Source organism: Propithecus coquereli, unplaced genomic scaffold (genome assembly GCF_000956105.1).
Source record: "Propithecus coquereli isolate 6110/MARCELLA unplaced genomic scaffold, Pcoq_1.0 Scaffold149, whole genome shotgun sequence".
Lineage (NCBI taxonomy): Eukaryota > Metazoa > Chordata > Mammalia > Primates > Indriidae > Propithecus > Propithecus coquereli.
Window position 1 is genome coordinate 1,202,537 of NW_012139302.1, and position 15,131 is coordinate 1,217,667.

The window sequence follows — 15,131 nt, forward strand, 5'->3', positions numbered from 1 at the left end:
TTGGCACTACCCTTATTTACCCACATCAAAGAGCTATGCTTAACTTGAAGACATCACAATCATTTTGCTCTTGACAATTTTTAATCTCATTTTGTGTATGTTTCCTATGTTACTTATAAAAATCCTGTGATAATGGTCCAACAGGTACCTGCCTCATTTTACAGAAGAGGAAAGTGACAGTTATACAGCCAGTACATTATGACTCTAAGATTCCAGTGGTGACCTACTCATTTGGAATTCATTACTTTTTCTACTATAATCATCCATCTTTTACTTATAATCTTTAAAAATTTCCCTTTATTTATCAAAAGCATGTAGTACATCTTAAATGATCATATGTACCTTCAAGGCACTTAAGGATATGCTAGGTTCTATAAGTTTTCTGAAAGCTGTAGTGAAAATAGCATGTGCTCTTATAGAATTTGGCTTCAAAGAGAATATACCCTTCATATGAAATAATTAGTGCAAGACTGAAAAAAATAAATTACAGAAGAAATGATGTTAGAGAAAAAAAAGTGACAAAATCTGTTGGAGGACTGGAGTATAAGAAACATTTGTCATTTATTATTTCTAACAGGTTTTGGTGAAAGGTTTCTCCTGAGTCTTACTGCGATTGGAGAGAAGAGCTCCTCTTTAGCTGAAACAGAACTTGTCATAAGACCTTCACAGAAGGCCTTCAATATATTCGTAATTCTGGGGAATAAAAAAATCAAACTGAACTCCTTGTTCTCAGGGAACTTAATTCACATGGAGATAAGGAAATATTCCAACTGAAGTTGTGAAATGAAAATATGCAAATAAAGGCAAAATCCAAAAAGCATATGTTTTATTCAACAGAAAAAACAATCAGCATGAATTGCAAAGTGTGGGAAGGCTATGTAGGAGGAGATACTTAAATTGGATATTGATAATGACGTAGCTTTATCATAGATAGCTGATAAGGAGAGCAAAGGAAATAAACTTTAAAAAATATACTTTGTGATCTTCGATCATGGAAAAGTAGCTCAATTGCTGGGTCTCGGTTTCCTCTTCTGTAAATAAGTCTTGCCCAAGTTCCAAAACAAACAAAAAAAAGGAGTCTGATGTGATGCTGACACACGAATGTCTTTGGGGGAATGGAGTGGTGCAATCTTGGGGCAACAAGAATTTGGGAAGAAGAAAAGCAAGACAGGAAAGGAAGAAAAGCAAATAAAAGGTGGTAATTACTGAACTGGCCACAGATGTAAGAGAAAAACACAATCTGTCACTTAGACATGACAAATGTCTCCAGGAGATCATATTGTATCCCCAGGTTTCAGAATAGTCTGTCAGGTGGGGAAAGGGAGAAGACGGTATCTGCAGGCTCCTTCCAGTTTCTGGCCTCTCACTAGTGAAAGTTTTTCCTGAGGGGTGTTAATGTCCTCACAGTTTTAGGTTCTCTATCCCAGTCTCTCTGGTTTCCACTAGGGAAGCCATTTCTCACACTCCGTGGTGATTATTCTGAGCCCAAAAGGGAAGGGAAAAAGCACAGTCAATGTGGGTGCAGTTGTGTTAGACTAGGGGGCCAGACCAATGCCCCTCCTGCCTCAGCAAGTGTGGGGCAGACCCTACTGCAGAGTCAAGAGAAGGCAGGCGCATGTGTACTTAACTTGAGTCAGATACAGATGAGATGACCTCTAAGGCTTATTTTTTTAACCAGTTTTAAGCTTCTGTGACCATATGGGTCTCTTCAGATGAAATTCCAGAATGCCCAATAATGCATCAATTGAGACTATTCAACAATTACTGAAAAGTCCATTAATTTCCCATTGGCACCATTCCAGTGAATAGCAAGAGTTGATTATACTTTTTTTTTTTTGTAGCAATTTCAGAGTTCCATGAAATCAAGTGGAGAAGTAAAATGTGGAATCGTGTGCTTAAAAAAGATGTGCTACAGAGGCAAATCTGGCCTCCTTCCTGAATTCCATAGATAGCCCCTTATTGCTAACAGCTGTGCACATTTGGGTTTGCAAGGCAGCACCACATTCTCCTATATGCTGTGCTAACACGTAGCTAGGACTTTCTTGTCTCTACTAGATAGATGTGTTTGTAAAGGCTGATGATTGCATCCCTTCCTCAAAAAAAAAAAAAAAAAAAATCTGTATTTGGATGAATTATATTTTTGATAGTGTTTTTAGTTTTATAATCCTTTCCTAAACAGTCTCTATGGTTTCACATAAGTCCTTGATTCTAGGAAATCCTCCATTCTAGGGAATCCCCCAAAACCATTCCATTTAGGGATTAAGTGGTAAAAACAGAAACTAAACCCATTAAGTATGGTTTATGTTCCCTGTTCTCTTGGGTGCTTCTGGTAACGTACACAAATAATTTCAGTAATAGACCATGCCTCTCCATGTCAGCGAAGAAGTGGAACACCTACCAAAAGATCCTACACCTGGTTGCTTAACCACCTCTTCATGGATGAAAAGAGGCAAAAGAAACAGTCAGCCCTGCTGCACATCTATATGAACTACACCCCTGAATTGTGCAGTGCACAACCTGGGCAGCCTTTTGGGAAACATGAGGAAGAAAGTTCACAAGTCCCTACAGTTAGCATTATTTCTAATATAGAGATTACTCACTTTACAGCAGAGGAGATTGCTATCTGGAGAAAGCTGAATGATTTATTCAATAAACAGGCAGAGAGTAGAAAACAGCCTAGGTCTTCTAATTCTTGTCCAGCATTATTTTGTGGGCTAAACTTTCTGAAAAAAGGAAATTTAATGAGGTATCATATATTAGTGAAACTTGTAATAGGGATTAGCATTAGCTACTTTTAAGGAAAGGGCATGTTCTGTGTCTATTTTTTAACTATCCTTTTGCTCTGTCATAATTTTATGTCCCTGAGCCTTGAGGATATGCCACAGATTAGAGGGTTTTGTCAATGCCAGGTTTTAACATCAATCTGAATTACAGGAATATGAAAGAATTAACAAAAGATTGGGCAGAAGAAAGGAAGACAGAAAGTAGCCCAGTTCAATTTGCCCTGTAAAATGAACTTCATTAAAGCATTCACTATAGGAGAGTTTGGAGCCATTAACACAAATAATAATTATAAAAGTAGTAAAAATACCTGTTAATAATTAAAAGCCAACACAGATTGAATATTCATTTATTACTTGGCATGGAGTTAAGTGTTTGACATGCATTATTTTACTTAGTTCCTTTGAGAAACCTGTGAGGTGTAGACCATTACCCCTCTTTAATAGAGGAGAAACTAAAGCAAAAAGTTGTATGTGGGAGTGAGGGGGTCATTTCAGTTTGATCTACCTTTATTGCTTATCTACAATAATATGCACCAACTCTATGTTCACTGTTGTGTGAGACAAAGATAAATGGGACAAATCTCTGCTCGAGTGATTTGCAGTCTGGAGGGTTAGAAACTATGCACATAATTACAGGACTGTGGATATAATTTATTCACATTCTCACAATCTCGCATTATTATAGAAAATGAATGATCCGAATAGAAAAACGAAATGAATTATAGTGAAGCCTGCTGATGGTTAAAGGAATAACTAAAATTAATGAACCCATTAAAGACAAGCTTTAGAGAAAATCCACTGGTGCTTTAAATAAAAGAATGTTAATAATTCCCCTTTACTCCTCACTCAAAAAAGAAAGAAAAAAATAAAAAAGGTAAAATTAAGATGTTATTTTTTTAAAGTCATCTCCCATTCCATTACCAAAGAAAAGTTATTGAGCAAATGGAAAGCAGACATAAAGAGGAATTTTAGAACACATTAGATGCAGAAAAAAACAGTTTAGTCACCAGGTTGCAATATCACATATCCCCTAAAAGGTTTGAGAAGCTGATGGCTGATGACTACTGAGAAATCCTTTTTGATTGACTTGACATTGTAAGTCTCAAAGAGGAGAGTGAGGAGGGAAATGACTCCAGGTTGAACTCCATATTTCATTAGAGCATTTAGAGCCACACAGCTTCCAGTTTAGACTTACGAAAATCTGATAGATATTCCTGGGTGCTTAAATATCTAGGAAAATCTTGGCATCATGGGCTCAGGGCACTTTCCACTTCTTGACAATAGGATAAGAGCCTGTCCAATGTGAATCCATCATCAATAGCCCCAACAATCTTGTTCCATTACCTCATTGCTTTTGATATTTGCTAAGGGTGAGACAACTTTACAACATTTTAAATTGAATATTTTTAAGGCTGTTTTACTATTTTGGGAAAAAGCAAAGCATGTTAGTAAAAAAAAAAATGGAGAACACTGAAATAGTATTGTGATATACTAGTGAAGAGCAGGATGATTTTTTACTTTAAGAGAGAAAAACTTGGCTGACTCACTAATTGCTTCGGTTAATAGCAAAAAGCAAGAATAGCAGTTACTGTTTTAGATTAGTGGTTTTCAAAGTATGGTTCCTGAACCAGCAATACCAGTATCACCTGAGAATTTGTGAAAAATTACCAGGTCCCACCCCAAAACTGTATCAGAAATTCTGAGGATGAAGTTTAGAATCTGTGATTTAATAAGCTACCCAGGTGATTCAGATGCATGCTAATGTTTGGGAACCAATGTTTTAGACATTAAACTTGAGAGCTCAGCATTGCATATTCAAATGATCTCAAAGAGCAGAAAGGGCAAACAAATTCCTTTGTAAAAGACAATTAAATGGTTAGGCTAGTGGCTCTCTGGAACTTTTAGACCCTAGTTAAAAGCACTCACACTCAAATTTTGTAAATCTCTATGCTGGTCAAACAAATCATATTATAATTGTGAGCTGAATTTGACTCACTGAACCTTAGGTTGCAATTCTAGTTTTAAAGACATAAGTATTTAAGGACACATTTTCATAAAATATCTACAATTTTACAACTGTTTTATTACAATTTACAGAAAAAAGCAAATATTTTATTTGTAGGTTAACCACGCCAGAACCTACCTTAGAAGCTTATCTTGTTTTCCAAAATTTTCAAAGCTGTTCATGCCCAGCTGATATTTAAACTGGTTGCATGGTCTAATGATTACAAAGAAATGGAGAAAATCATTTGTCTCAGAGATCAATAACCATGGGCATATGATGTGACTGGTCCAAGCAGGGCAGGCTACATAATTTTTGGAGGTCAGTGGAAAATGAAACATGGAGTATGGTGGGTCCTTTCTGAGCACTGAGCCAAGCTGCACACTAGGAAGCCACTCCTGGGTTCAGTGGTCACTCCTTTACTTCCTGTATACCTATTCATCTATACTACCTGAAAATGGACAGGTAAAATCTAGGGAAACAATTTTACACTGTGAGATATATGATACTGTTGGTTGAAGCTTGAAGAAAGACTATAAAACTGATAAGGAATATTAAACATATAAAATATAGCTCAACACTTACTTCCAATAATACTTGGCTATTGTTTATATTTATGTGTAGGCTACTTTAGGGCAGGAACTATCCTATTCATAACCATTTCTGTGATGTGATTGATATTAACCTGTACAGCATTATACTGAGGATAACACTTGGTAACCAAGTTTTCCAAATGAATTAAAATTTTTGGAAGCTAATATAAACTTTTTCAGGCCATGCAGATGCCACAAATATCATTGATGAAGAGTCAGTGCATCTTCTAGATTTCTTAAATTACTCTCAAATTATGGTTTTTAGGAAGAAAAAGTGTCAAGGGACCACTTCTATTTAGGCAAAATAAGTACTTCCCTATGGAAAGAAATTTAGAGAAATACTTTTAACAAACTACCTGTGACTTCCATGTGAGATACAGATTTTCATGTTGCCTGAAATTTAATTCACTGTAGAACCACTAATCCGATAAAAACAATGCATTGTCAACAAACAATACACCTGACTTTATAGTGTCAGGTCACAACATTATTTTAGAATTGTGCAAACCACTGATTTCACAATAGCATCTCATTGCTCTTAGAACAAAATCTAAACATCTTATAATGGCTTAAAGGTATTTTTATAAGTAGGATCCTCCCTAACTTTCCATTCCATCTCATATCATTTTACCACTTGTAGACCATTCTCTAGATACATTTCCTGGAAACAGGTCAAGCCTTGTTCACCCCTAACTCTTCATCCAATTGGTTTTTACAGCTTTCACATCTAAGCGGAAAAACATCTCAGAGAAGCCTTCCCAGACCTTCCTATCTAATCCCCTGCCTTCATCACCCACCATCCCACCACCTGTGACAAAATCAATAACGCTCCACCATCACTGTGGTTACCTTCTTCACAGCAATCATCACCATTAGGGATATTCTTTCATTTTTTATTTGATTTCTTTATAAAGAATATAAACTCCTTTGAAGCAGGGACCTACTGTCTTGTATATTCCCATATCCTTAATGTCTATGATGCCATCTAACCCAGGGTAAACACTGAATTTATATTAAGTGCCCAGTGAATGTCGAATGAAGTATCATGAAAATATATTCAAGGGGTTCATTGGAAATGAAGTTAGTGGAGGGAAATAGGTGGAAGGAAATCATGGAAAGAAAACCTGAGATAAAAAGACACTGTACGTCCTGAGACTATGTTGCTAAAGGAGGGAAGATCTCAGTGAGGACTTTCTAAAAAAGGGCCAGGGATGACCATGGGAGAGCAGCAAGAAGCTGGGACCTTTAGAGAGAAGGAACATCAGAGAGGACAAGTGAGAGGGAGCTAAAATGTTTGATCTTCCTCAGAATGGTTCCATGAACAATGTTTTCACAGCAGTGTTATGAGAAAGCATTGTTAAAATACTTTCTCATTCTAAGAGGGCTGGTAATTGACTTTCTTTTTTCTCATTTATTTATTTAAATTGACAAAAGAAAAAACGTATTTATTTATACGTTTATTTATGGATACACAGTGGAATGGCTAAATCAAGCTAATTAACATATGTATTACTTCATATACTTTTTCTTTTTGTGGTGAGAACACTTAAAATCTACTCCATGATTTTCAATACATTGTTTCTAACTATAGTCAGCATGTTGTACAATAGATCTCTTTAACTTATACCTCCTGAGTGAAATTTTCTGTCCTTTGACCAACATATTGTGGCAATTTACCTTCTCAAGAACGTGTGTAAATCAAGCCACTCTCTATTTTGAAGACTGGAAAGTTAAAAATCTGAAGCATTGGCTAAGGCTAGTAAATGGACAACAAAATCAGGTTTTAATTGAAGCTAGCAGACCTAGAAAACACTGGTAGTTTGGACTGGTAGTTGTTTTCCAGAAGAGAATATTTTGTCAGGGTTAAATTTCACAAGTAAAAGCCATTCTTCATCTACCTCCTTTATACTCAATTAAGACTTTTTTTAAAGCACTTTTGAGAAGTTTTCCTTGTTTAGTCACAACTTGGAATAATTTATTTTTAGTTTTAACCTAAATCAAATAGTGTTGAACCATAAGCATTTTTTAAGTGAGAGGGGGGAGGGAGCAATAATTTTCCCTATTTTAAGAAACTTGAACTCTATTTGCACTCAGAAAAACAAAACTCCCAATAACCTGAACATGCAAAATTCAAAACTTGGCAATGTGAGAGTCTGATGAAGGAAAAAAAAACAACCAAAGCCAAATCTGACGAAAAAACTACCTCATAATTTAAAAGTCACCCAGACTTAAATAGCATGTCTTGACATGAGAGAGAACACTATTTCTTCCATTTCAAAACAAGTTATCTCCGTTGACAATGGTTCAGTGACCGGCAATGCATCTAGAAAGCTTGGTTTAGTGTGCTGTAATTATGACTATACCAATCACAGCACCGGAGCTAAGGTGCCCAATGGCACTCACACCAAAAAGCATTTTCTAATTACCTTCTCCACCACCATTTTCCATTGGCAGTAGGTGAAAATCAAAATATAATTTTGATGTTGATTGTGAATTCCCAAGTCTAACTTCAACTATCAAAATTCTTAAAGTTATCACTACATCGATTCACATTTGGAAAAACCGACCCAAAATATCACGTACTTTATTTTCGCAAGACAGGGACTTGTTCCGGGAGTCAGTGACTGATTGTTTCACTCCTCTTTGTTTTCACAGTTGATTTATAAAGTAATAATCTGCACACACTACTGAACACAGCAAAAGAATGAAGGTAATCTATAGCCCCATATCATAAGCTTTTCATTCAGTGGCTGAAAATGAAATAAGATACTTCATTTTACTGAACCAAATTGAATACTTGATTTGAAATATAATCAGTGAGAGAATATGTTCTCCTTGATTGATTGTAGATTTACTGGTGAATGTTTATAAATGTACCCAGGCCATTATGATAATAAAATGATTAAGAGCTCAGACTTCAGCATTAAATGAAAGGATATTTGAATCCCAACTCTATCACTTATTTGTTATGTGAATTTGGTCAGATTACTCTAGTAGCCTCTGTTTCTTTGTTTGAAATTCAGAATGATAAAAATTCTTATATCATAGGATTCTGAAAAATTAATAAAAGCCACAATGTTATTAAATGCTTAGCATCAGTTCTAGCACCCTATAGAATACAGATGCTCATTGACTTAAAATGGGATTATGTCCTGATAAACTCATCATCAAGTCAAAAATATTGTAAGTCAATAATACATTTAATACATTTACTGTATAGAACATCATAGCTTAGTCTAGCCTACATCAAACATTCTCAAAACAGTTATGTTAGCCTATAGTTGGACCTATTTTATAATAAAATAAATATTATAACCAATGCAACTCTGTGGAAAGTAATATGTAGATACCTCAAAGAGCTACGAGTAGAACTACCATTTGATCCAGCAAGACCATTACTGGACATCTACCCAAAGGAGCAGAAGACCTTCTATAAAAAAGACATCTGCACTAGAATGTTTATAGCAGCACAATTCACAATTGCAAAGATGTGGAAACAACCCAAGTGTCCATCAATACCTGAGTGGATTAATAAAATGTGGTATATGTATACCATGGAGTTTTACTCAGCCACAAAACAATGGTGATCTAGCACCTCTTGTATTATCCTGGATAGAGCTGGAACCCATTCTACAAAGGGAAGTGTCCCAAGAATAGAAAAACAAGCACCACGTGTACTCACCATCAAACTGGTATTAACTGATCAACACTTGCATGCACATATAATAATAACATTCATCGGACATCAGGCAGATGGGAGGGGGAGGAGAAGAGGGGTATATATACATCTAATGGGTGCCGTGCGCACCGTCTGGAGGATGGACACACTTGAAGCTCTCACTCGGGTGGGGCAAAGGCAATATATGTAACCTAAACATTTGTACCCCTGTAATATGCTGAAATAAAAAAATAGAAACTTGATAAAATTAAAAATTAAAAAATAAAATAAATATTATCAATTAAAAATAGCACGTTTTATAATAAAGTTTTGAACATCTCATGTAATTTATTGAATACTGTACCAAAAGTGAAAAACACAATGGTTGTATGGGTACTCACCAAGAACACATGCAGCTGAAAGCACCCGGGGTCTGAAGAATGAGTTAAGCATTAAACTAAAATTAGTTGCTGGATGACGTAGTTAACTAGAGCAAAAGGTCATTCATTTCTCTTTCTTCAGATGAAGCTCCAGAATAGCTGGTAGAAGGCGCTAGGGCATCAGCACTTGGTGGGTTAGCAGGCAGAGTGTTCTTAAAGAAGATACCAAGTGTGAAGTATCAGTTGTTCACCCTCATGATTGTGTGGCTTACAGCTCACTGCTGCTGCCCAGCATCATGCAAGAGTATCACACCATATATCACTAGTCAACGAAAAGATCAAAATTTAACACTAGAAGTATAGCTTTTACTGAATGCATATTGCTTTTGCATCATCTTAAAGTTGGAAACTTGTAAGTGGCGAACCATTGGTGGCAGCACACTAATGGTAGTAACAGTAAAAGGGATAGAGGTAGTGCTGGTGGTAGCAGCAGCAATAGTAGTAACAGAAAAACATTTCACATTACTAATTATAATATATAATGTAATTACAAAATAATCTAGATTTTCTTCAGAGATGCACTATATAAAAAATATCTCTTTGAGAGATGTGTTATTTGACTGAAATAAATTATACTTTAAGAGGTATTTTAGGTGTTTTGCTGTATTTTAATCTGTCAATGAAACTTCCCTTTTCAATTAAGGGGTGCAAGGCAAGAGCTGGGGTAAGGGCCTAAAAACTCCACGAAGGCACAGGTTTAGCTAAAAATAATGATAATAATTAGTCATTGTCTGCTTGTTTGCTTCTCTATAATTGCTACTCTGGAGTCACATAGCTGGTGGTCATAAAGATTCTTACCTTTCTCCGTAGATAACATCACCTTTTTGAAACATAAAGGTAGTTTCTGAGATATTTTCCAGGTCCTGCATTCCGGTGGATTGGCTGACCCACCTAGACTGGTAGCCCATATCAAGAAATTGACTCTGGAATTTTGAAACCAGAATTGAAACTGGAATTGTGACCCCAACCCAGGAACAAATTCCACACAAGATTTTGCCCCGATTGCATAATCCTTTGCCCACCAAATTGTCTTTAAAAACCTTGTCTCCCAAATTCTCGGGGAGATTTATTTGTGGAATTCCTCCCATTCTCCAGCTTAGTGCTCTGTGGAATTGAACCCTTTCTCTTCTGTAACACCTGCTGTCCCAGTGTATTGGCTTCCTCTTCCGCAGAGGACAATGAACCTGTTTAGGCGGCAACATCAACAGTATCTCACTTAGGAGTGCTGCTTATCTAATTCATAAGGAAGAATTCCATGTGATATTTTGTTAACAAAACAGTTTCTAGAAAAAAAGACAAGAGTTAGGTAAAAGATGTATCCTCTCCTATACAAGCAGTAAGGATGAATGAAACATACTCTGTGCTATCAAGAAATGTTCAATCCTCTGACTATAGGGTGATAAAGAAGTACAGAAACAACGAAAAAGTGCAAACCACTGTGTCTTAAAAGACAAACACAAAATACAGTAGGTTTGAACTGAGAGAAATGTACTTGACTGGTGGAGTCCAGAAAGAATTCATGAAGAAGTAGAATTTGAGATGAATTTGGAAAGCTTAAGCATGGAAACAGAAACATTCGGATGGGAGACAATCCTCATGGGATTCTCACATTACTGCCTGTCTTGTGAGGAGAGGCAACAGCTACCTCTGTTCCAGATAATCTATTCAAAGATGTTAGCATGCAAACAGCTTTGGAAGATACAGTGTCTCCCTATGGAGTAGAAAGTAGGTTTCGTTGCTTTCCAGTGAAATAAAGGTAACATCTTCCTCCTTGGCAAAGGTCAGGCAGATTGCTTGTAGCCCAAGAGAGGATTCGGGTTCCTTAAACTTGAATTTCTTTGGGTATGATGCAAACACACCATGTACAATATCCGCCTGGGCCTCTTCACATCACCTCTACAGGACTTTGGGTACAAAAATACCCCAATATTACAGTGCTTGCTATGTCATGAGTAATTAAGTCCTTTGCCATACTTCCAGTCCTGGTAGTGTATTCCTAGAGGCTGAACAGTGCCCAACGAAGTGTCTTATGTTTTAGAATTGTTTCTTTTTTTTTTTTTTTTGAGACGGAGTCTCACTCTGTTGCCCGGGCTGGAGTGCCATGGCGTCCTAGCTCATAGCAACCTCAAACTCCTAGGCTCGAGCAATCCTACTGCCTCAGCCTCCCGAGTAGCTGGGATTACAGGCATGCGCCACCATACCCGGCCAATTTTTTTATATATATATATTTTTAGCTGTCCAATTAATTTCTTTCTAGTTTTGGTAGAGACGGGGTCTCGCTCTTGCTCAGGCTTGTCTCGAACTCCTGAGCTCAAAAGATCCACCCCCCTCGGCCTCCCAGAGTGCTAGGATTACAGGCGTGAGCCACCGCGCCCAGCCAAGAATTATTTTCTTTTTTAAAGTACCATACTAACTCTAGTATCTGTATCTGAATGAATCAGTATAACCTAAATTATGCTATAGTAACAAAACACTATGCAATCTAAGTGGCTTGATACCTTAATACTTTATTTCTCGTTCATAGAAAGTTTACTTTTGGGTCACAGTGACTATCCAGAACAAATTGTCTCCACTTGGTGACCCAGAAATCAAGGCTGCGTCAGTCTTGTGGTACCTCCATTGTAGCATGATCCTCTTCCACAATTTCCAAGAGATTGTAGAGTTTCACACAAGCAACTGAATGGTTGTTGCTGGAAGTGACGTACATCATTGTCAGCTCAACCTAACTCAAAGGAGACAGAGAAGTATAACCCTCAAATGTACAATACATGAAAGAAGAATTGAAAATCAAGGGGTAATGAGGTCTCCATCACTCAGTCCCACCTCAATCTAAGTAAAGGGATAAGTAAAGGGGGACCTAGACTTGGGGTAGTGGTACTTTTGATAGTGTTCATTTTGGTGTCAAATGCCTTGGTCTTTTTCCAGAATTTTTGTTAGTGAAAGGGTCAGACCTAATTACTCTCTCAGTTGATTGTTTTTTTTCTTTTAGTACCTATAAAAGCCAGCATATATTCTACTTCTTTCTGTAACCCCTGATGGACTGATAGTTGTATGTCAGCTGTCTGCTTAATAATTATTATTTATTTGCTATTTGGCATTAAAACCCTGGTACATATTTTCTAAGACAATCAGAAAGTTATAAATCACAAGAAACTCGACATGGTATAACCTAATCATAAACAGAGCATTTGGATTATTTAAAAATTAATCAACCTGAAGAAATCATTGCCCAGACCAATACTATTTCTTGTTTTATAACATATAAGATTATATCTGATATAAGAACAAATGGGAATTTCAAAAATTTGTTTTCATTTAGTAGAACAGAGCATAAGCTTCCAGTTGCATTATTTGCTTTATACATTCTAATTGTATAATCTCCAAACAAAATTTACTAACACTGATACATAATTAAAATGTATTTTGAAGATATCACTTTATAGCAAACATTATTTAAATTTTTTTCAACTTACATTTGCTGAAAGAATAAATCTGTAAATTAATATTTCATGTGGTAAAACAATGACAATGTTTAATCAGAGAACAAAAAAAATTGTATGATATTCAAACACTGATTTAACTTTAGTAAATATTACAGTTGTGTTTTGAACTTGAAATCAAAGTTCTTTAGATCTAACACAAAGAGATGACAGATATTTCAATTTTAGAAGGTCAAAATGGTGTCTTGGTAGAATTCTAACATGGAAGACATGGGTGGGGAGGGGATTAATTGGAATGAAAAGAGAGACAGTCTTTGACAGTCTGTCTTCACCAGTACATAGTTGCCTGAGCAGTAACTAGAGGAATCTGTCAGATACATTGACATCTCTTTCTTTACAAGAAATTAGAAAGTAGTAACAAAGACATCACTGCCACCAGCTGCCAATGTTTTTATTTCCCGAAATATCTTAATCAGATTCCCCTTAGTGATTGGTGTTCTTCATTGTCAGTCTTTTTTAAACCATGTTTATTTAGCGTGACTCAGTGACTCTGTGTCCATGGTTGTCTTGGACAAAAGTTAAGAGAAATGCAAATATCCTTTCGACATTGCCTGGTAAGTCATTCAGCCAACAGTCACGAAACAAATGCACTGATTACAACTATCCATACCTGCAGTTTCCAATTTCTTTAATGAAATGATCTTTTCATCTTCCATTCTTAAAAACCAAGATTGTGGTGATATGCCCATAGCTGTAAATCAGGGTAAACAGAATACAGTGTAAAGATGTCCCTGAAAGTCACTGGGCCATACTGATGGTAGTAATTGGCCATATTGATGTTGGTAATTGCCTGGTAAAGCCATGGCAATGATGGCTACATGATCAACCAATTACATTCATTTCTGAGGTAAACTGGACCCTCCTATGTGAGTGATCTGGGGAGCTCTGACACAAATCAAGAGAAGTTTGGGGGATGGATATGTAACTTTTATTTTTTGCTTCTTTTTTGGCATCTCTGTTAGAAATTAGAAGTATAATCCCTAATGCATGAATAGTATTGCACCATTTATCATTATTTTATAGGTTTTAGTTTCAAATGTTAATGTGCATTGGACTATTTGTGTTCTTTAGTATTGTGCAAGAACAAGCGGTGTGTCCTTTAATTTTAGGGTTATCACAGGCCTGACTAGCCAAACCTAATGTTAGCAAAATCTCCATTCAGTTTCATCTTCAATTATATATTATTTAAAGAAAACTAAATTTTTAAAACATGCTAATCTATAATCAGCCATCACTATAACAAAACAAGTTTTTTGTTCAATGCAAGTTCTTTTAATAATCCATTCCCTCTACCAGAATGTTCTTTCTTCAGAGATCATTTTACTTTTTTCTGGTCTTTTTTCAAATATCACCTTATCACAAGTGACTCCTTGCTGATCACTCACACAAGACATATCCACTGAATTCGCCTCTTGACTTTGCCTTGTTTCACTTTTCTCTGTAATTCTTAGCACCATGGGACAAAATATGTATTCATATATTTATTGCTTTACCACCCATTTCCAGATCCACTGCAGAAAGTAAGCATCATGATGTCGTGGGCTTTGTTTTGTTCACTGTTTTATTTCCAGAATCTAGAGCAGTGTTGGGCACAGAGATATTCAGAAAGGTTTTATTGAACAAAAGAATTAGGAATGAATATATAATTTAAGAAAGATTTAAAGAAATGAAATTGTAGGACATCTATTTGGTGGGATATCTACTCAGCGCTTTTTCTTTTCTGGACATTACTTTTCTCCATATTCCACCCAACTCTTTTGCACCCATGCAGGTGATTTATGTGAGCTTTGACATACTTTATTGGTTTCTCATTACCCTGACCATAATAGTCATGGTCTAATGGTCTAATGGTCTTCATCTGGCCCAGGATAGGCAGTCACCTTTTCCAAGATCCCACGCCTGGACATAGTTGATTGGTCGATGGTGGATGTCGGTCTTAAGCTAGAGTATTCAGGAACTGTATACTCTACAGAGGGAGTGAGTCTCTCTTTATGTGGTTTAAGTTTAGATAGTTAAGGCTTCAGATATGTTGACTGCAATGTTGTCTGCAGAAAGCTGATCAGCTTTGAAAAAAAAACAATGAAGCCAAAGACCTAGAAAATGTACAAAATGAAGGAAAATACTGAGTCAAAGTCCAGTATCCTGATTTCCTGAG